At 44.6% G+C, this 23,439-nt stretch overlaps 1 protein-coding gene and 1 pseudogene across 7 annotated transcripts in view; one reads left to right on the top strand and one right to left on the bottom strand.

Moving 5' to 3' along the window:
• The window catches only part of CMKLR1 (chemerin chemokine-like receptor 1), a 183,961-nt gene that overhangs the window by 28,212 nt on the left and 132,310 nt on the right, over positions 1 to 23,439 (top strand). For 2 of the 7 annotated variants that reach the window (XM_049865991.1, XM_049865990.1), the window contains one exon: positions 5,924 to 6,003. The exons of 4 other annotated variants lie outside the window; for them this stretch is intronic. The gene's annotated coding sequence lies outside the window, so the exon portion shown is untranslated. Of the gene's footprint in view, positions 1 to 5,923; positions 6,030 to 23,439 lie in introns of all 7 variants that reach the window. One more of the 7 variants, XM_049865992.1, reaches the window with a different exon arrangement.
• Positions 4,783 to 7,606, bottom strand: LOC126066073 (suppressor of SWI4 1 homolog; annotated as a pseudogene).

The following is a 23,439-nucleotide window of genomic DNA, read 5'->3' as shown; positions in this document are numbered from 1 at the left end:
CTATCACCAAGGCCATATTTTCCAGCTACAAGTCCTTCTTCTTTGTCTCCAACTTTCACATTCCAATCACAAGTAATTATCAATGCATACCGATTGCTTGTTTCATCAATTTCAGACTGCAGAAGTTGGTAAAAATCTTCAATTTCTTCATCATTGGCCTTAGTGTTTGGTGAGTAAATTTGAATAATAGTCTTATTAACTGATCTTCCTTGAAGGTGTATGGATATTATCCTATCACTGGTAGTGTTGTACTTCAGGATAGATCTTGAAATGTTCTTTTTGACCAGAAATGCAACACCGTTCTTCTTCAAGTTGTCATTCCTGGCATAGTAGACCATATGATTATCTAATTCGGAATGGCTAATATCAGTCCATTTCAGCTCTGATGCCTAGGATATCAATGTTTATGCATTCCATTTTATTTTTGACAATTTCCAATTTTCCTAGATTCATACTTTGTACATTCCATGTTTCAATTATTAGTGGATGTTTGCAGTTGTTTCTTCTCATTTTGAGCTGTGCCACATCAGCAAATGAATGTCCTGAAAGCTTGACTCCATCCACGTCATTAAGGTCGACTCTACTTCGTGGAGGAAGCTCTTCTCCAGCCTCATTCTGAGTGCCTTCCAACCTGACGGGCTCCTCTTCTGGCACTATATCAACGTTCAGCTGCTATTCATAACGTTTTCACTGGGTAACTTTTTTCAGAAGTAGAACGTCAGGTCCTTCTTCCTAGCCTGTCTTAGTCTGGAAGCTTAGCTGTAACCTGTCCACCATGGGTGACTCTGCTGGTATTTGAATATCGGTGGCATAGCTTCTGGCATCACAGAAACATGAAAGCCCCCACAGTACGACAAACTGATAGACGTGTGGATGCCCATGAAGTTAGTGTCCCTAGGGAATAGCTTGAAGGCTCTTGCCCCATTATTGGCTCCCCAAATTCCTTGTTCCAAAGCCATTGACTTAACAATATTAACGTTATTTACTGTCACTGAGTTGGCCCCAACTTATGGCAACCCCATACACAACAGAATGAAACACTCCCCAATTCTGTACTATCCCCGTGATTGTCAGTCAGACCATTGGGATCCATAGGGTTTTCACTGACTGGTTTTTGGAAATAGACCGTCAGCCCTTTCTTCCTAGTCTTTTTTAGTCTGGAAGCTCCGTTGAAACCTGTTCAGCATCATAGCAACACACAAGCATCCACTTACAGATGGGTGGTGGCTACACATGAGATGTATTGGGAATCAAATCCCAGTTTTCTTTTGTGGAAGGCGAGACATTCTACCACTGTACCACCAATACCTCCTCTTAACAATAATAGCTAACAATTTTGGAGCGCTTACTGTGGGGTCGGCAATGTTTTACATACTTCACTGTATTAACTATTTCATCCTCATACCCATCCTAAGAGGCAGGTACTATTATGTCCATTTTATGGATGAGGAAAGTGAGTCACAGAGAGGTTAAGTGACTTGACCAAGGTCACACAGCTGGTAAGTGATGGAGCTGGGACTGGCAGTCCTGGGCCCATACTTCCACATGGGAATTGTTGGCCAGTGCTGAATAGCAGCTGCCCCCTTTAGACTGGGTATCTTAGTTCGCTAGTGCTGCTATAACAGAAGTACCACGAGTGGGTGGTTTTAAAGAACAGAAATTTATTTTCTCACAGTTCAGGAAGCTACAAGTTCAAATTCAGGGCACCACTCTAGGGGAAGCCTCAGTGACATCTCTAAGGGGAGGCTGGGGGTGTGGACTGCACGCCCTGACGTTGTCAGAGAGGGTGACACCAAAATGGCTCCACAGCCTGTGACAGCAGTGGTGACGGGCAGGCCAGCACCATTAGGGAAGGGGCCACCAAGGCGGTGGTGTCACTAGGGTTGGTGTCACTTGCTCATCACCCAGTGTAGTAACTTGTCAGCACCCCAGGGTGTGGGTGCCTGGGCTTGACCCTCCATTGTGCAAAAAGGAGGGCCTCTACCTTGGCCAGTGGGAGAGGAGGAGCTGCGGGGAGCTGTGAGGGGTAGGGCTGGGAGAGGCAGCTGCACAGTGTAGCACTGCTGGGGGGGGCGGAGTGGGCTGGCCACCCCGCCCACTACGGAGAGGTTCACTGGCCGGCCTGGGTGGGACAGATAACACCAGGAGTTACCACACTGGGTGACACCAACCATAGTGAAGCCACTGGGAAGGATCATTGTCAGCTCTGGGGAAAACCTTTGTCTCGGCTTTTCTAGCCTGGGCGTTCTTTCCTGGGTTCCTTGGAGATCTCCATTGTGGCATCTATTTTTCCCCCATTTGTGCTTGCCTCTCTCTGTGTCTAATCTGCTCTTAAGCAGATTAACCTTAAAAGTCATTAGGTTTACGACACACTCTATACTGATGTGGCCTCATTAACGTAACAAAGAAAATCCTATTCCCAAATGGGATTACATTTACAGGTATGTTAGGTGCTGTCAAGTCAATTTTCTACTCAAAGCAACCCCTGACAGCGTAGAACTACCCCATAGGGAGTTGTAGGCTACAATCTCTAGGAGAAAGCCATGGTGGCTTAGTGGTTAAGAGCTATGGCTGCTAACCTAAAGGTCGGCAGTTCAAATCCTCCAGGTGCTCCTTGGAAACTCTATGGGGCAGTTCTACTCTGTCCTATAGGGTCGCTATGAGTTGAAATGGACTTGATGGGTTTTTTTTTTTTTTAATCTTTAGGAGAGCAGAGCACCAGGTCTTTTCTCCTACAGACCAGCCGGGTAGGTTTGAACTGCCAACCTTTTTATTAGCAGCCAAGCGCTTAGCCATTGCACTACTAGGGCTCCCTCACATCCACAGGTATAGGAGTTGGAATTCCAACACGTATTTTGGAGGGATACAATTTAATCCATGGCACTGGGCATGTACCCTTCACCCCAGTACCTGCCCGGCCTAACTTTTTCATTCGTTGACATTACTTGCCTGGCCTCTGTAGGCATCTGGGTTTGAGGCCTCTAACATGCCTCACCAGCTCTTGACAAGTCTTGTGATTCTCGGGAGCTTTCACTGAGTTGTTAGTAAGCATGGATGCCTCACTGGAACCTGCCCAGGGAATAGAGTTTTATTTGTCCTGGATCCCACCCTGAGATGGATTTATAAATGCGGAAGCCCAGTGCCAAATTTAGCAGAGTGATTTTGTTTCCCAAATGTAGGCCACAGGGTGTAATTTGAGTTGTAACTTAGTAACCATGTATGCAATTACCCAGCGAGGTGATGGGTGATGGACGTGTTCAAGATGGGATCTGGGAGCACTGGACCAAATCTTTTCCTTCTTTCTGTGTCCTGCCACCAGAGACCATTTTCTTCCTCATTGACTGTCTTGGGCGGTTCAGCTCCTCCTTTGGCCCCTGGAGACAACATTGAGGGTGTGGCTTAAAGATCAGCCAACTGGCAAGAGACAAGTTCAAGCTCATGGTTGCTTGCTGGGAGACTCTGGGCTACTCCTTGAGGCTCCCTTGGTCCATAACATGAAGACCCAGAGGGTTTCCTTGTCAAAAACCTTTGGTTCTACGAAGTAAGTGGGGGCTCTGGAACTTGGAAGATTTTATTTCCACACAAGTTATGATTGTTGTTGTTGTTAGGTATCATTGAGTTGATTTTGACTCTTAGTGACCCCATGTGACAGAGTAGAACTGCCCCATAGGGTTTTCTAGGCTGCAATCTTTGTGATCTTTACCGGAGCAGATTGCTGAGTTTTTCTCCCTTGGACCCACTGGATGGGTTCAAACCGCCAATCTTTTGGTTCACAGCTGAGCACTTAACAGTTGCACCACAGGGCTCCTTCAAGGTATGGTAACTGTCTTTAAATGAGCACTTACTTTGTGCCCTGTATGGGCAAAGTGTTTTACAGACATTATCTCATTTAGCACACACAACAATTTAACACATATTAACTGAGGCTCAGAGAAGTTAAGTGATTTGCCCAAGACTACACAGCTAGTAGAGTCCTTGAGTAGTGCAAATGGTTAAGTGCTTGGCCACTAACTGGTAGGTTAATAATAGAACCTCCCTGTAACAGTGTTGTGAGTTTTAAATGAACTAGTGTATGAAACAAAAAGCAAACAGACCCATTGCCATCAAGTTGATTCCAACTCACAGCAACCCTGTAGTGCAGAGCAGAACTGTCCCATAGGGTTTCCAAGAAGTGGCTGGTGGATTCGAACTACCGAACTTTTGGTTAGCAGCTGAGCTCTTAACCACTGCACCACCAGGGCTCCAAACTAGTGTATAAACTAGTGACGTCGAGTCAATTCCAGCTCGTAGCGACCCTATAGGACAGAGTAGAACTGCCCCATAGAGTTTCCAAGGAGCGCCTGGCAGATTTGAACTGCTGACCCTTTGGTTAGCAGCCGTAGCACTTAACCACTACGCCACCAGGGTTTCCAAACTAGTGTATAGGTGGTGCAAATGATTTGGGCTTGACTACTAATCTAAAGGTTGGTTGTTTGAATCCACCCAGTGGTATAGCGGAAGAAAGCCCTGACAATCTGCTGTCATTAAGACTACAGTTCTACTCTATAACACATCGGGTTGTTATGAGCTGGAATTGGGTTAGAATATATGAAGCACTGGGCACAGGGCCTGGTATACAGTATGCCAATAAATGTTAGCAGTTATTATTATAGGCATGCATGCCGTAACGGTCCACTAAATGTTCTGTGAAATAGGATGTTACGTGATTTGGACATTGTACAAACACCTGGGTCCGTGGGGCCTGGGGCTCCAGGTGCACATATAGGCAGGCTACTGTGAAGGTCATGGCAGAGAGGCTTTGGATGCTGGCCTGGCAACAGGGGTACGGTCTTGTGACCCAGCACCCTTGTCCATGCCAGGCCCCCAATACCTGCTGAGCTCAGGCGCTTGGGAGAAGGATCGGGTGCCTACTCCTCCCCGCAGCAGGGGCACCTGTTCCGGAGGATGGTGGGGCTGCGGGGCGGGTTGCTGCAGAGTCGGGCTGTGGGCATCCCCTGGAGAAAGGAAGGGGGAGGTGTTTTCTCTTTTTGGGACCATCAGTCATTTATTGTGGGGTGGGGATGGAGTTAGAGAAACAGCTCCTTTAGAAAAGGAAACTGAAGGCTGCACTTGGAGCCTGGTGGGAGCCCCAGGGCAGTGTCTCTTGGCCCCAATCTGGGGCATTCCCTTGAACTTGCTGGGGCTCACGTCTGTGCAACGCCCCCTCCCCCTGCAGCCTCTCTGGGCTCCAGCTTGGCCTAGGCTCCGCGAGACTGTAGGTGGGCTTTGGAGGCCTCTGGTCTGGCCTCTGATCCTTTACCTGCTGGTGTTTGTGAGGAGGCCCGTGTAGCTGTCTCTTCTTGGTCAGCTCTGGGAACATGTCCTCGTGAGGCTCCTTGTGCCCCCCCCCAGGGGAAATACTCAGCTTCCTCCTCCTTCTCCTCAGGTCAGCTGCCCCCGTCAGCCTCTGGCAGGGCCCTTTCAGCCCCACCAGGCTCTGACCTGCCCTCTTCATGCCCACCAGGCTGTTCTTGTGGGCATCTTGCTGCTCCCGCTTGTGCTGCACGTTGTGGGCCTGCTAGTCCTGCCTCTGGGCCTTCCATGCCAGCCTCTTCCCCTTGGCCGCCAGGCTGGCTTGCAGCTCCTCCTGCATCTTGTGCATGAAACTGTGGAACACCACATTCCCTTCCCGACACCCTCCTAGATCTCAATGAGCTGCAGCGTCATCCAGGACTGATCTCAGTGACCCACAGGGCACTCTGCTGGGCTCCCATGTTGCCCTGCCTGGGGATAGCCTGAGGCAGTTTCTTAATGTGCTTGGGCTCTGCCTTGCACTCTGACAGCCCTGTGCTGGTGGCCAGCAGCTCGCTGATGTCCTGCAGACGGCTTATGTTGGGGAACTTCTCTTGGAGAAGCTTCTTCATCCCATGATTTGTACCCACAGGAACAACTTTGATGCTATAATGGAGGAAATCCAGCTCCTGGGAGTCAGATGATGAGGAGGGAGCGCTTGATGGTGTTCAGGTATACCTTGTGACCATGAGTGCCAGGTACATGTCCTGGAGGCCAAAGCTGTTGAGCACCAGGAGGGGTGGGTAGGCACCCCCGGAGGGTGTTACTGGCACCTCTACACCTTTAATTAAGTAAGGTTCTTGCCTCTCACTGGTCAAGAATGAACAGATAAGGCACATGAGCAAAGCTTTATTAAAAGAGGCTTGCAAGCAGAGACAAGGAGGGCCTAGGCAACACTTAGCCTGTCTCCCAGAACAAAGGATTTGCATGGGTTTTTTAAAGTTTTTGAGTGGGAAAAGATTCATGTTTATTCTGTGGCATAGGTGGGGTTTTCCAGCAAGTGGCCCATTTTGGGCGGGGATAGGTTAACTAAGGTACGTGCTCAGCAGCTTTTTAAGATGGCTTTAAGATGGCTCCTGTCCCAGAGTCTTCTGGGATCTGTACCAGGACTTATCATGTGGTGTCACACCTGTGCAGTCACCTGTTTGCTGAGTTCAATTCCCCAGCTGCGGCTGCAGCCCCTCACTGCCCCTGGTGGAAGGTCACAAAGCGATCACAGGTGGATGTCCTGCCCATGTCCCTGGGGCTAGTTTCTGAAACGGCTGCTTCTGAAAGACAACTTTAAGTAAGTTTCCAGGCTGTTTTCTGATACCCTGCTCCATTGTTCTGGGGAATGTTCTGCACCCTGGCCCATTTCCTGTTACTATGTTACTTTAATTTGTTTATGTGAATTGCAGATTTGGAGGCCCCTCTGTTCCCTGTCTTACTCCCCTCTGAGAGACTTCAAACTCATAAATCTTTATGGGAATGTGGACGGAGGTCTCTGCTTCTTAATTTCTTTGTGCTGGACTGGGACATTGCTCCTGCCTAACCGAGTAGAGTCTCTTGCTACCTGATCTAAGTAAGTGTGTACTATCAGGACCCCTTCTTGGGAAATCAGTAGGTAGCCTTGCATGACCAGGAGCTTGGCCTGAAATTGTTGTAATCTGGCAGGTACAAACTTTATCAAAAGCTTAAACAGGCAGGGGCCAAACATAAGTCGTAAAAGTATTGCTACTAAGGGCCCCAGGAAGGGGAGAAACCAAGCTATTGGTGGGAGGTGTTGTTTTACCTGTTCCTACATAGTTAGGGCTAACTTAGCCCGATTATCTCATAACCAATTTGCTTGAGCTAGCAATTCCTGAGTTCGAAGTTCTACTTCTTTTGAGGTATTAATATAGAAGCAGCAAGAGGTATTTACTACTGTGCATACCCCTCCTTCCTCAGCCAGAATATGGTCCAGGGCTAGACAATTATTGAGGACTGTGTTGGCTAAAGAGTGTATCGAAGTTTTCAAAGCCAAAAGTCCTGGGCCTGACTTTTCAGCTACTCTTTCCAGAATAGCTGAGATATTTTGGGCTGTGACTGCATTGTATACTATTCCCCCAGTCAAGGCTCCAGATGCTATGGTGGCTACCTCCATGGCTAGGAGTGTCACTGGTACCCACCTTTTCCGGTGCAAGACTCCACTGGTGCCCTGGGTAGGAGTGGCTAAAGATGAGACTTGGGGTGAGTAGTCCAGGGTGATAGATGGAGGTTTTCCACAGACTCGCTTCCAGCCTGATTGCTGGAGCATCTTATTGAGTCCTACTACTGCTTCACTGTTAAGGAACTGTTGGATGCATTTTTAGCTTCTGGTTTTGCACGGAGAAAACCACAGGTGGTTTTTTTAGAGGATGGGGCTTCCTCTGCTTCATAGACTAGAGACTTAGCCAGGGCATAGTACCCAGGTGCTGGCTGAGGGGGTTGGGAGGAGATGATGATAAGTCCTCACAAGTAAGGGGAAAAGCAAAAAGGGAAGTTTGGCAGCCCAGGGTCAACTATCTCTAGAGTAGGGATGGGGCTAGTGGGGTAGAATTTAATAAGAGTGTTAGACGGGGCCTGGGAAAGGTCTAGGGTTATATAACAAGTAAAGAGAAACATTACTTGTCTATAGGATATCTGCTGTGAGGTGGGGTTACTCTTCTGAAGGGGAGCTTTAGGTTTTCTTGTGGTTCTCAGGAGTATGCTTGCTTCTCTTCTGGTGCTTCTGTTGAGGTTTCTTGTTACATAGAAGTCGTCTTTTTGAAGAGAAGCTTCAAGGCTTCTATTGGTTCACAGGTGTAGGTGATGTCTCCTTGTCCGTCAGCCAGCTCCTGTGGGGTACAAAGCTCAATTCTAGAATTATGAATCCTTGGAGCGATTCCTTTAAGTTTGACTGCTGAAGGGGCAGTCAGTATGACCTGGAAGAGCCCTTTCCATTTCTCAGACAGCTAATCTTCAGGTCATCCTTCTTTCCAGTTTTAAGAAGGACAGTATCTCCTGGATTAGCAGGAGTAGGGGTTCCTTTTTCTGGTGTGGGGAGCACATTATTACCATATTCTTTTCAGACCTTCTGCACTTGTCCCAGATGGGTAATGTATTTAAGAAGTTGATGTAGTTCAGGACCCAATAGTAGATCTGTTGTTAAAAAGGGCCTTCTATATAGTATTTCATACAGACTGACTTTTAAATCTCGCCTAGTGACAGCCCTAATTCTCATGAGGGCTGTGGGTAATAACTTAATCCAAGTTTCCTGACTTCCTTGGCAAAGCTTTGCCAATGTCCTTTTTAGAGTCTGATTCATCTTTTCCACTTTTCCTGAGGACTGAGGATACCAGGCTGTGTGTAACTTGTAATTTATGCCCAAGGCTGTGGAGAGAGCCTGGGTTATTTTTGCTACGAATGCTGGGCCACTGTCAGATTGTAAAGACCTTGGTAGTCCAAATTGGGAAATTATTTCTTGTGATAGGAATTTTCCCACTTCTAAAGCCTTTTCTGTTCTTGTGGGAAAGGCTTCTACCCATCCAGTGAAGGTATCTACAAACACCAGGCATCAGGATAAATCCAAGATAATCCACCTGGGTTTGGGAAATTTGTGCCTTTTTCGGGGATACCTGATATCCCCTCTTTCCCAAGAAATTTAGTAAGAGGAAGGTATTTGTATCCAAGGCCTCTTTGGTCATGCTGGCCAATAATAAATCATCAACATACTGTAATAATGTGCTTTCTGGCAAAGATATTTCTCTTAATTCTTTTGCTAAGGCATTTCCAAATAAATGGGGTGAATCTCGGAAACCGTGGGGTAACCGGGTCCAGGAGTATTGTGTATTTTCTTGCGTGTCTGGGTCCCTCCATTCAAAGGTGAAGAGAAATTGGAATTCAGGATGTAAAAGAAGGCATCCTTCAGATCTAAGACTGTGAAATATTGGGTGTCTCCTGGGACTTGTGTTAGAAGGGTGTAGGGATTGGGGGCCATGGGGTGTATAGGAACTACTACTTCATTAACCACCCTTAAGTCTTGTACAAACCTATAGGTGCCATCCGGTTTCTTTACTGTGAGTATCGGAGTATTACAGGGTGATTGACAAGGTCTAATTAACCCATGCAATAGGTAATGTTCTAACAAAGGTTTGATGCCAACTTGAGCTTCAGGCTTCAGTGGGTATTGTTTCTTCCAGGGGTAAGGCGCTCCTGGTTTTAGTTTAATGAGTATCGGTTCTATAGCTTTTGCTTTCCCTGATGTGGTTGTATCCCATACTTTTGGGGTCACCTGACTTACAATGTCTGGTGGTATCTGGTGTCTAGGTTGGGGTACATTAGTTAACTCTGGGTTTTCACTTTTGACACTTATTAAATCTGTCTCTAAATGTATTTTTTCCCCAAGCTTACTCGTTAGATCCCGTCCCAACAAAGTGACTGCCCATTCTGGGACATAGAAGAAAGAGTGTTAGGGAGTATGGTCTTACCAGACACAAGAGGGGACGAGTGAATTTCATAATTCTGGGCTTCCTGCTTAGGCCAGTAATTACACAGTCTGCCCAGAAAGAGGGGCTATCAAGTAATTCAAAGTAGAGAAGGTGGTTCCCGTATCCAAAACAAATTCAGTCTCCTTACCTTCCACATCGAGTGTAACCCTGGGCTCTCCCATGGAGATATTGATGGTACAGTTGGGAGCTAGGCGAGCTCTAGGGCCCCGTCAGTGTTCAACCTCTTCAAGACCTTCTTCTGAGAATGTCATCATTCTTGAATGGGGGTTGTCGGTCCAGACCTTCGAGGGGGGTCATCCAGGCATCTTGCTTTAGGGCGCTTGGAACACTCCACCTTCCAATGGCCTTGCTTTTGACAATACCCACACTGGTCAGGGTCTATATTCACCGGCTGCCGGGCTGACCCAAATCCAGGCTTTCAGGGTCCTCTGGGGTTACCTCGAGGTGGGCGGCCTTGGAGAGAAATTGCCAACAAGCGGGCTTTTCTCTTCATTTTTTCTTCAGATTCCCTCTTCACTTTCTCCTCAGCAGCCATGTCCCTGTTACTGAATACCTGAAAAGCCTCCTCCACCAGTTGGGAGAATGAGGTCTGGGGACCCGCTTCCAATTTTTGTAACTTCCGCCTTATGTCTGATGCTGACTGGGTGATAAAATGTGTGGCCATTAAGGCTCTCCCTTCCCTACTTTCAGGGTCAATATTGGTATATTTCCTAAAAGATTCAGTAGGCCTGGTGAGGAATACAGCTGGATTCTCTTCTAACCCCTGAGTGACTTCTCTGACTTTGTCATAGTTAACAGGCTTGGCTACACACTTCTGAATCCCGCCTATGACACATGCAACTAATTGTCTGGCTCTTTCCTTACTATCCCTATTGTAATCCCAATTTGGCTCTGCTTCGGGGACTGCTTCTCCTCCAGGTCTGAAAATAACACGTGTTGGTTGTGGGCGATTAGCGTCGTCTGCCTGTTCTCTAGCCTTAGCCAGGATCCTAGTCTTCGCATCTGTACTACAACACTGAGTTAAAATGACCATCACACCTCCCCAGGTCAGATTAAAATTTAAGCTGAGTTTCATGAACTCATCCTTAAACCTCTCAGAGTCTCCTGACACAGTCCCTAACTTTTCTTTGCACTGGCTTAAGTCTGAGACTGAAAATGGCACATGAACCCGGGTTGTGCCTCTAGGCCCACAGTGATTGATAAATTTCTTGAAGATTTCTCTAATTCAACTATACCATAAATAGGAATTTAAGTTACCAACCATACCCTGAGTGTTGGACTAATGGGCTTTCTTCTGATTCTCATTTTACAATGGGTAACAAATTTAACATTACCTTTCTAATATGTACTTTGGATATCTAGAGATAATCCTAAAGTTCTCAAAGTGTCCACGCATTTATCAGGAATTTAAACAAGAAATTGTCCCCATAAATTCACTATCATTTGGAAAGGGATCATCTAAACTAGTATAGGTGGATATATCACATAAAAAGATATCTAGAAGGAACACACACAGTTTGTCTAGGGAAAACAGAAAATATAAAAAAGTTTACATGTGACAAACAAGTTCTCATTAGAGATTAGCAAGATAATACAGGATGGACTTCTCCTGTTGGAGGTCTCCAGTTAATCCATCTAAAACATACTAAGTGTTTTTTCCCCAGGGCAACTGCCCCTCCTTGGTTTACCTATTAACAGTCATGGGTCACTTTCTCAGAAGCAGAAGTGGAGCCTAAGACAAAACGGGGTCTGAGCCATGAGGTCGCTCTCCTCTGAGAACCTGGTTCCTTTAAGATATATAATTTTCTGTATAGCAAGATGGTACGAGTTTGATTACAAACATTAGACAGGTATTTCATACAACATCGTCTTGAAGACTGATTAAACCGATTACTGATTTACCCTAAATATATCTCTATTTGCTGATCTTTGGAGTCAATTTCTCAAAACAGACTGAATTCATTTTTAAAAAAAAAAAAAGCATAACGCCCAGAGCAAAATAGTCTTGCTAGTTTATCTGGACAACTCTTTGCCTCAAAGTGGCTTCAAGAACCAGTTTTTCTTCAAAGCTCAAGGTTCAAAAGGACACCCAAAGGCAATGGCCTGTGTGGGTTGCCCCAACCTCTATGAAAGCCAGAGACCTGGATTCCAGGAGAATTATATACAACTCTCTCATGGTTCCTTCTTTTGGATCATACTCTTGTTACAGAATCTTTGATTAAAAAAAAAGCTCAATAAATGGTAATTGGGCATCATCCGGTTTTTAAGATCTCGGGCACCGTACAACAAATTAGGAGGTAAAGTAGAAACACTAACAATAGTATTAGGCCAATTGTCTGATATAACCAATGAAACCATGACCCTAAGGTCTTTGAACCAAGGAAACAAATCCCATGAGGTGTTTGTTTTTGCATAAACAGCATCAGTAACTGCTTTTCACGTGCCTCAGCAACAACTATATTCTCTAAGGCTTCAGATTGTATATTAATATAAATAAAGCAACATTTATCTATTAAGGCACAAAACCGTTCCGAGAGAACTAATAGGAAATCTAATGTTATTCTAATTTGTAAAGTCATAGTTCAGATTTTAGACACTTTTCTGGTTGTGGCATTTATAACTCTGTTAAGTTTGTCAACAAGAACTTCTAATTCAAGAGTTAACAATATCTAAACCCACTACTTAGATAATTTAGGAGAAAAGAGGAAAATGGTTTCTTATATCTAGAATGTAGGAACTTAAGGCATTTCTTACTTCCAGAAAGAAAGACCTTTAAAACATCAGCAGTATTCTCACTTAAACCCATAGTATCGTTTCGTTTACTCAGTCTTACGTAGTTAATTTCTGTTCCAAGTGATTCTGGATCAACAGCAGTCCACAAAACTATCAGCATCTGTATTTAGAGTTCTGGAAATCTTGATTGAGTCTAGTCACAGTCCTTTTCATAAGTGCAATAGAGCCCATCTTTTTTGTTGAGATATTCTGGTCAGATGTTTTCAGAAACTTAGCAAAGTAAAAACTTATCTGCAGATTACAAAACTTAATATGGCCATGATTAATTTATAAACATAATTCTTAGTAGTGAAAGACCTGATAGAAATTAATTACAAGCATAATGTAAAGGCCAAATAAAATCAGTTAAAAAAAACTTTAGATAAAAATATTTCTAAAGGTAACTGTTAGCCATATTTTAAAGAGCCTCAGATATATTACATAATAATCTTGAGACTTAATACCATATAGTCAGGATATATTAAGAATATAACAAGATTATCAAGTCTCTAAATACCTGAATAGTAATAAAAATAACTTCATAAGTAAATGATGTGAATTCTTTAATTAGTCCATTGGCTTTGATGTTGCTAGATTTAAAAAAAAGTTTCAACCAAGTTAGCAATAAAGAAATAATAAAATTATGATATAATATTATGCATTTTCTGCCTAATATTAGGCAAAAACACAAGAGGAAATACTAACATATAAATTTTAACCCAAAGAGAATCAGGCACTTCTGTTGAATTTTAACATGTTCCATGTAATTTATATCATGTTAAATGAACCTTTTTAGCACTCTTTCTTTATAAAAAATTTTTGTGGCTTTCAAACTTGTCAGAAGTTTATCATAAGTTACCAAGAAACAATACTTTAGTTATTTAACCAAAGATCTTAAAATTAAAACTTCAGTTTTTCTTAAAGCCATGTGGCTTGGTTTCCAACTCAGGAACTTATTTTGATGAGAGAACCATTAAACTTTAGTCAGACAGACGTTTTTGAAAGGCAAAAGGTAAGTAATTTCTTTCTCTTTTACTGTTCTGGAACTGTTACTTTTCCTTTAAGACAAAATTATCTTTTTCTACAGACCAATCGATAAATTCTCAGGCGTCTCTATAAGTATGTTCCAATTTAACCTGAATTTTTTTTTCACCAATTAATTTCTATGCATTACACACAAATTACATATAGGGCACAGACAAAGGCAACTGAGATAATCTTGCAGTCTCAACCTCCCAGACTGCCCTGGTCACACATAAGACAAACAAACAGAGAGCACTCAGACCAGACAAGTCAGAAAGGGAAAGGGGGAACAAGGATGATCTTAGTGAGGTCTAACACATTATTAGGAATATCTGAATCTCCACTTTGATCTTCCAGCTACCTCTTATCCCCAGTACCAGATGTTGGGGCTTCAATCTCTCAATCTAAACAGAGACAGACATCTACATCCATCCCCCAGAAACAGGGTGCACCATCTAGAGACAGACAATATCCAGATGCACGAAAATGATGGCTGCCACACACTCATACACCTGCCCAAACTCTAAAACAAGTGGCTGGGCAAAAGGCCAGCTCTAGAGGAAAGGAAAGAGGAGGAAAAGGGACAGGCTGCAGTTCCTGTCAAGAGTGCACTATCAGCTGACCAGCAACTCCCTACTCCCTGGGGTCAAAAAGAAGGCGTTCCTTGGTCCCTAGGGTCAGAAAACCCGTCACACTGTGGACCCTCCCTAGACCTTTCAGTAGTAATTCTGGTGTGGAGCCCCCTGGTCCCTGAGGTTTAAGAAGGCATTCCTTGGTTCCTAGGGTCAGAAAACCTGTCACACTGGAGACCCTTCACCCTTCACTAGTGATTCCAGCCCCCGTGGAATGAGACACCCATCTATGGGGGACTCCTGGGTGGCCCAACCCAGGCAAGTGACTCTTAATCTGCCACTTGGATATCTATTGAGTCCACATTATTATGTTACACGTTTCCAAGGGAAAACAGACAGAATAGAAAGGAAAGTTTGCTCGGGAGGAAAATGAAACTAAGATCGGGCTGTGAGGAGTAAGGGAGAGAAGTCCTTACCCTGAGGAGAAATGTGAAAAAAAAAAAGACCAGTCTTGACAGCTGCTCATTCGTCCTCCAGGGTCAGGCAATTCTCTCCACACCACCTTGGGTCCAAGAACGGGACACAAAGGGTCCCCTTGTCCCCGGGAATCTCCTGACTGGCTCACCAAATTGTTACCGGCACCTCTATGTCTTTAATTAAATAAGGTTCTTGCCTCTCACTGGTCAAGAATGTACAGGTAAGGCATGGAGGGTTTTCCATACTACAAAACCCCCCCCCAAACTAGCAAAGCTTTATTAAAAGAGGCTTGCAAGCAGAAACGAGGCAGGCTTAGGCAATGCTTACCCCTGTCTTCCAGAACAAGGGATTTGCACGGATTTTTAAAGGTTTTTGAGTGGGAAAAGATTCATGTTTATTTACAGGCATAGGCAGGGTTTTCCATCGAGTGGCCCATTTTGGGAGGGGATAGGTTAACTAAGGTGCATGCGCAGCAGCTTTTTAAGATGGCTGTAAGACGGCTTCTGTCCTGGAGGCTTCTGGGGTCCACAGCAGGACTTATTATGGGGTGTCACGCCTGCACAGTTGCCTGTTCCCTGAGTTTGATTCCCCAGCTGCAGCAGCAGCCCCTCACTGCCCCTTGAGGAAGGTCACACAGTGGTCACAGGTGGATATTCTGTGCATGTCCCTGGGGCTGGTTTCATCTGGCTGCCTCTGAAAGACAACTTTAAGGAAATTTCTGGGCTGTTTTCTGATACCCTGCCCCATCGTTCTGGGGAATGGCTTTGTTTCTGCGACCTGGCCCATTTCCTGTTACTTTGTTACTTTCATTTGTTTATGCGAATTGCAGATTTGGGGGCCCCTCTCTTCCCTGTCTTAGGGAGACCGTGGACAATGTCCAAGTGGCTGGACGTTGCTCGAACAGCTGTTATGCAGTGCATAATTGGATTATTATTATTAGCCAGTTTTGCCGCTTCTTTATCTGGATATTTAGATAGTTGGTGTGTCACTCTGGACGAGATAACTCTAAGGAGGGAAACTGATTTTACCATGTGCAGCAACATCTGTAGGGCCTCATTACTTGAAGTGTAGCCTGTGCGATAGTAGCATCCACATCACCCAGGAGCTTGTTAGAAACTCAGAATCCCAGGCCTCAACCCAGGCCTGTGAACCCAAACCTGCGTTTTAACGTGTACCCTGTGTGCACTTTAAAGTTTGAGAAGACTTGGACTAGAATACTCTGAGCCTACACCCAAATTAGGTCCAGAAAACAAACAAACAAACCTGTTGCCATCCAGTCGATTCTGACTCATAGCGACCCTACAGGACAGAGTAGAATTGCCCCATAGGGTTTCCAAGGAGTGGCTGGTGGATTTGAACTGCAGAACTTTTGGTTAGCAGCTGTAGCTCTTGACTACTGTTCCACCAGGGCTCCAAATTAGGCCCGGGTGAGTGTAATTCTCCACTAGAGCCTTAAGCCAAGATAATTAGTGGCGAAATCTCAGGCGCTGAGATAGGGAGATAGTTCTGCTCAAAGGAGCTGCAAAAAACATTGTGTGGAACTGCGGGGATACTGAAATTGAGTTGTGTCTTTAGAGCTACATCCATTGTCACACTTAAAGTCTTGAAACAGCCATATAGGATAAGTACTATTAATACTTGCACTTACCATATACAGGTAGTCCCCGACTTATGGCGTATATGAGTTACAACCAGCTGCACTTAATGACCAACCTTTTTTTTTTTTATATATCTTATCATTAGTAATATGTACTGCATACAGCGTTGCAGCCTGGAATTTGCTGATGGTATCATTCTCATGCAACCCCCCAAGACAAATAAAGATAGAATTTATAAAGATGCTGATAATAAAAACCGATAATAATGAAAACTAAAAAAAAAATAAAGTGAGATATTCGACTTAACATTGGAACCGATTTATGCCAGAGTTGTCGGACTGGAAACCCAGTCAGAAGTCGGGACCACCTGTAAAGAAATTGAGATTCAGTGAGGTTAAGGAATTTGCCCAAGGTCACAATGCTTGGACAGGGCAGAGCTAGGTCTTCTGAAGCCAGCTGCAGGGCGCTTGCACATCCTTCTTGGCTTCTAGCTTGCTGGGGCTAGGAAGTCTCTCCAGACTATTCCCTATTCCTGTGCTGGGGAAAGGGAATGTGGCCACTTTGCATTCCCTCCTTCCTTCTACACGCCTTCCAGCTGGAGTGGGAACAGGCCAATTAGAGATGTTCCCAGTGGTGCTGCTTAATGTTGTTGTAGGGACACAGCTTGATTATGATATTCTCTCCTCCCCATAAAGCTAATAGATATTCACGTCCAGGCTTGATCCTTACAAGTGTGTTGACAGAGCGTGTGAGACTTGATAAGAGCAGAGCCAAGATGGACCAGACGTGCTCCCCAAAGCCCAGGACATGCCAAGTGTCTTCCACAAAGCTCTTTCTAAGCAAAGAATAAAAACCTCACACCATTTCAGAGGAAAGGTTGAAGGGTCCTTAAGGTACCAGAAGTGCCTAGCAAGTGGCCCCAGCCTCCTCCAAAGGGGACTGACATTATTTGACTCACTGGGGAATTAAAGGCGTTGGGGTGAGAGAGAAACAAAATCCACATCAGTGGAAAACAGTGGAGGAGGCTATAAAAACCATGCCGATAATGGTTAAGTGGTGGAAGGAGCTGGGGGCTAGGAGGAACAGTGCTTCGTCCCAGACTGCTGGGTGAAAAGCAGGGATGATCCTGAACAAGGGAGTGAAGTAGGTGGGTCTTGACAATGATGAGGTTGATGATTGTCTTAGTCCTCTAGCGCTGCTTAATACCACAAGTGGATGGCTTTAACAAAGAGAAATTTATTCTTTCATAGTCTAGTAGGTTACAAGTCCAAATTCAGGTTGTCGGCTCCAGGGGAAGGCTTTCTCTCTTTGTCAGCTCTGGAGGAAGGTCCTTGTCCTCAATCTTCCCCTGGTTGAGGAGCTTCTCAGGCACAGGGACCCCGGGTCCAAAGAACACACTCTGCTCCTGGTGCTGCATTCTTGGTGGTATGAGGTCCCCAACTCTCTGCTTGCTTCCCTTTCATCTCCTGAGAGATAAAAGGTGGTACAGTCCACACCCTAGGGAAACTCCCTTTACATTGGGTCAGGGAGGTGGCCTGAGTACGGGTGGTGTTAAAATCCCACCCTAATCCTCTTAATATAAAAGTACCATCACAAAATGGAGGACAACCACACAATACTGGGAATCATGGCCTAACCAAGTTTATACACACGTTTTTGGGGGGACATAATTCAATCCATGACAATGATGATGAGGTTGATGATGTTGATGTTGATGATGGTTGGTTCATATTGAGAGCTATTCTATGTCAGGCACCATGCAAGTTCTTTACAAGCACCATCCTATTGAATCCTCTAGACCTGCACCATTCAATATGGCAGCCACTGGCCTCATGTGACTTTTTAAATTTAGGCTTATGTTAATGAAATTTAACTAAAATAAATTCTGCGCTGCGGAAATTCAAATTCTCATGGAATCTAGACTTTCTGGAGCCATTGAGGCTGGATGAGCCTCTGAAAGTGTTGCCCTGAGATAATCTTTAAATCTTAAACCAAAAATATCTCCTTAAGTTTTCTTTAAACCAAGCAGTAGTTTAAGTTAATTAGTAAAGAATGTCTGCCTTGAGCATTGTGTTCTTTTAAGGACTATAGAATCAAATGGACAATGGCAACTCAAAAGATAAGAAAGGAAATTTAGGGGGCATTGAGTTGATGTTAATGGGGGAAGAAGAATCCAGAAAAGGAGGCTGAGAATGATTGTACAACTTGAAGAATCTAATCGATGTCATTGAATTGTACACGTAAAAATTATTGAATGAGTGTATGTTCTGTGTATATTCTGAACAACAAACTAAAATAAATTTATAGTTTTACCTTAAAAAAAATTAAAATAAATTAAAAAAAAATTCCGTTCTGGAGTTACACCAGCAATATTTCAGTCCGAATAACCATATGTGGCTAGTGGCTAATAAAGGCAGGTGGTGTTCAAACCTGTTAGGAGTTTGACTCCAGAGCTTAACTACAATGCTGTAGCCCCATCCCTCCCTGGATACAGGTGACTTCATACTATTTTGTGGTGGAAATCACACTTTATACTGACGTGATTTGATGCAATGACAAGACAGTGAGTTGCTGCCTTTGGTCATGCGTTGGGAGAGAAGTGACCCACCCCACAGTTGGAACGGGACTGACCCATCAATGTTTGCTTGGTCCTGGCTCATTTACTACTTTTGTGTCACAGTGCCTGGCATGAAGTGCTGACAGTCCTGGGAGCCTCACATCTTGAAACCCTTGAGTTGGAGATTGGCTTCATTTTTTTTTAGTTGATGCAAATGACTTGCTTGCCGTACAAAGTAGAATATAAAGCATTAACGGAACTTGAAAATTAAATTGCGTTCTCACCATTCCAAGGAACTTTACTGTGACTCTAACCTTCCAAGTTAAGAGGAGTTTTGTATTCTAAGCAATCACCTTCTTCCTTTGCAGTCAACAACCTGACTGTCAACTGGAAGGAGGGTTGATTGTTTTCAGTATCATATGTAGTGGGTCAATCCATCCGCCAAAGAAATATTCAAGAGTATGGAACATATCTCAACAACTGTGTTATCTCCTTTCATCAGCCTGATGCTAAGTCTCACTGGGAAGAGTGGAGGCCAAGCAAGGATGGAGGCAAAGCACAAGCAGGGCTCAGCCACAGAGAGGATCTGCTTAGGGGATGCCTCCTGACACAGTCTCCATGGATACACAATGCCAACCAATGGGCTCTTGGCTCTGCTTCAACTGCCAAGAACAATCCCTCTTGCAACAGTTGTGCTCTCCTGAGACTCAAAGCCAGAACAGGGCAAAATGATGAGCTAAGTTAAATCACAAGGGTGTGTTCTCAGTGTGTGTCTGGAGAGGGGAAAGGCTCTGCCTTCCATCTTTAAGTGTTTGCAGTGGGAAGTGAGGAATCCTTGGGTGGTGCGAACAGTTAAGTGCTCAAAACTACTAGCTAAAGGTTGGCGGTTTGAACCCATCTAAAGACACCTTGGAAGACAGGCCTGGTGATCTGCTTCCAATAGAGACATAACATGGCTGTTCCTTCAGGCTCTAGGCTCCTTTTATGACAGATTTCTTACCATGTGACAAAGTCTCATGTCTTCATCTGGAATGGCTCTTGACTACAAGTCACCCACTTCCTCTGCTGCTCCCTGAAATACACATTGGCCTGCTTCACCTCTAGAGGAAAACACTGCGTGTGTTTGTGGAGAGAGAGATGCCCCTGCATCTGGTATTTTCCACTTTTTTTTTTTTATTATTCTTTGGCTAAGACAGCAGAAGAGATGATTTGTTGAACACGTGTTACAATCAGGCACAGCTGAGAACAGAACTAGTCCAGAAAGAATCAAAAGGGACGGATTTGGTACAAGCAAGGTGGATCTCTCAGAGGTGTTTGCAGCAATTGGATGATGATGGACACCCCAGATCCACTGAGAGAGAAGTTGTGGTGTTAACATACAGTTAACAACTGTGCCAGAGTCCCCAGCCTCTGGCATTCCATATTCGTGCTACTGTGGCCTCCATGGGTGCACATGTCAGGGGTTCACTTGGACGTCTGGCTCTTCTTTTGCCCTTCAGCCTGTGCACTTGCTTCTTCCTCTGCTTGGCTCTCATGGTGTGGCGGTTTCTAACAAGATGGTGCTAAGGCCAAGTGCTCAACAGTTACTTTTTAACTATGAGTGATTTTCTTTTTTACTTAAGTGGTGTCATAAGAGATGACTCACTTTGTGGACCTACTAGACACTTTGCCCAGAAATCCTCACTCAACCCCACTAGGTAGGTGTTGTTTCCATTTTACAGATAAGGCTCAGAAAGGGTGTGATATACCCCATCTTCCAATATGCCAATCTCTGGAGAGACCGTGGTTCTAAATGGAGTGACCAGAGGTGGGTTGCCAATTGATGAATGTCCCTGTTCATGTGTGGGCTGCACAAAGACAGGGACAATGCCCATCCTAGTTACGGCTGTACCTCCAGGACCTAGGGTAATCCCTGCTCAGGAGGTACCAGTGTAACTGAATTGACTGCAGCAAGTATTTACTGCATACTGGGGACTATGCTAGATGCATAGACGCTGTCGCAGGCCTGGCCGAGCTTACAGTACTGAGATAAGACAACCCACGTGTGAGGACCGTGGAGAGATGAGGGTGATGCTGGGCAGTACCCCAGGCTCCCACAGAGCTCGCTTTGCTTGACCTCAATAGTCAGTCTTCAGGGCCTTCAGGTCCACGGCAACTTGTTATCACTATATTTTGTGGCAAATCCCACTTCTCTCTGGCGAGATGACACAGATGATTACTTGACTTGCAAAGAGAGGCTCTGTGTTCCCCCCTTGGACAGCAGTGCCCAGGAATGGAGAATGTGTCTGAGATTTTTCAGCCGTGGTACAGACAGCGCTAGCCTTGGAGTCAGGGGACTTGGCTGCTGGACTGAGGAAGTCATTTTCCTTCCTGGAATGGCTGCTTCCCAACCACAAAGTGAGGGCATAAGATCACTCCTGAGAATGAGAGAATACAAAGGGGTTAAGAGCGTGAATTCTGTGGCCAGACTGCCTGGGTTCAAATCCCAGCTCTGCCACTTACTAGCTGTGTGACTTTGGGCAGGATGTTTTCTCTCTCTGAGTCTCAGTTTCTTAATCAATAAAAAGGATACAGATAGTATCAACCTTATAGGATCGTGGTGATCATTAAATTAGATACTATGGGTTCATATTTTCCTCTTGGAACATAGGAATTGCTCAAATATGCTAGCTATATTAATACATGGAGTTGCCATGAGTCAGAATCAACTTGACAGCAACTGACAACAAGAACTTATGACTGTTGTCATCAATAATAATTTTATTATTATTATTAATAAATAATCAATAGGTGAAAGCTCATTGAGGAACAGGAGAGCCACACAGTCACAAGATATCTCCAAACAAAATACTTACTAATGACTGTATTAGTTTCCTATGGCTGCTATGACAAATTACCCCAAATTTGGTGGCTTAAATAATACATGCTTTGAAAATGGAGGAAAGGCCCATGAGCCAAGGAATGCAGGTAGCCTTTAAACCAAAAAACCCCAAACTCGCTTCTGCTGAGTCGATTCCAACTCATAGTGACCCTAAAGGACAGAGTAGAACTGCCCCATAGGGTTTCCAAGGAGCACCTGGTGGATTTGAACTACAACCTTTTGGTTAGCAGGTGTAGCCCTTAACCACTACACCAACAGGGTTTCTAGGTAGCCTCTAGAGGCTGGAAAAGGCAAGAAATGCATTCTCCCCAAGAGCTTCTGAAAGAAACCAACCTTGCCGACACCTTGATTTTAGCCAAAGGAGACCTAATTTCAGACTTCTGACCTCCAGAACTTTAAGATAATAAATTGATGTTTTTTTATATATAATTTTTATTGAGCTTCAAGTGAATGTTTACAAATCAAGTCAGCCTGTCACATATAAGTTTATATACACCTTACTCCATACTCCCACTTTCTCTCCCCCTATTGAGTCAGCCCTTCCAGTCTCTCCTTTTGTGACAATTTTGCCAGCTTCCAACCCTCTCTACCCTCCCATCCCCCCTCCAGACAGGAGATGCCAACACAGTCTCAAGTGCCCATCTGATACAAGTAGCTCACTCTTCATCAGCATCTCTCTCTTACCCACTGTCCAGTCCTTTCCATGTCTGATGAGTTGTCTTCAGGAATGGTTCCTGTCCTGGGCCAACAGAAGGTTTGGGGACCATGACCGCCAGGATTCCTCTAGTCTCAGTCAGACCATTAAGTATGGTCTTTTTGTGAGAATTTGGGGTCTGCATCCCACTGATCTCCTGCTCCCTCAGGGGTTCTCTGTTGTGCTCCCTGTCAGGGCAGTCATCGGTTGTGGCCGGGCACCAACTAGTTCTTCTGGTTTCAGGATGATGTAGGTCTCTGGTTCATGTGGCCCTTTCTGTCGCTTGTGCTCATAGTTATCATGTGACCTTGGTGTTCTTCATTCTCCTTTGATCCAGGTGGGTTGAGACCAATTGATGCACCTTAGATGGCTGCTTGTTAGCATTTAAGACCCCAGACGCCACATTTCAAAGTGGGATGCAGAATGTTTTCCTAATAGAATTATTTTGCCAGTTGACTTAGAAGTCCCCTTAAACCATGGTCCCCAAACCCCCGCCCTTGCTCCGCTGACCTTTGAAGCATTCAGTTTATCCCGGAAACTTCTTTGCTTTTGGTTCAGTCCAGTTGAGCTGACCTTCCGTTTATTGAGTATTGTCCTTCCCTTCACCTAAAGTAGTTCTTATCTACTAACTAATCAGTAAAAAACCCTCTCCCACCCTCCCTCCCTCCCCCCCTCGTAACCACAAAAGTATGTGTTCTTCTCAGTTTTTACTATTTCTCAAGATCTTATAATAGTGGTCTTATACAATATTTGTCCTTTTGCCTCTGACTAATTTCACTCAGCATAATGCCTTCCAGGTTCCTCCATGTTATGAAATGTTTCACAGATTCGTCACTGTTCTTTTTCGATGCGTAGTATTCCATTGTGTGACTATAGCACAATTTATTTAACCATTCATCTGTTGATGGACACCTTGGTTGCTTCCAGCTTTTTGCTATTGTAAACAGAGCTGCAATAAACATGGGTATGCATATATCTGTTTGTGTGAAGGCTCTTATTTCTCTAGGGTATATTCCGAGGACTGGGATTTCTGGGTTGTATGGTAGT

Source organism: Elephas maximus, chromosome 22 (genome assembly GCF_024166365.1).
Source record: "Elephas maximus indicus isolate mEleMax1 chromosome 22, mEleMax1 primary haplotype, whole genome shotgun sequence".
NCBI lineage: Eukaryota > Metazoa > Chordata > Mammalia > Proboscidea > Elephantidae > Elephas > Elephas maximus.
The sequence above is the reverse complement of the archived record's forward strand: the minus strand, read 5'-3'. Positions and strand labels throughout refer to the sequence as shown.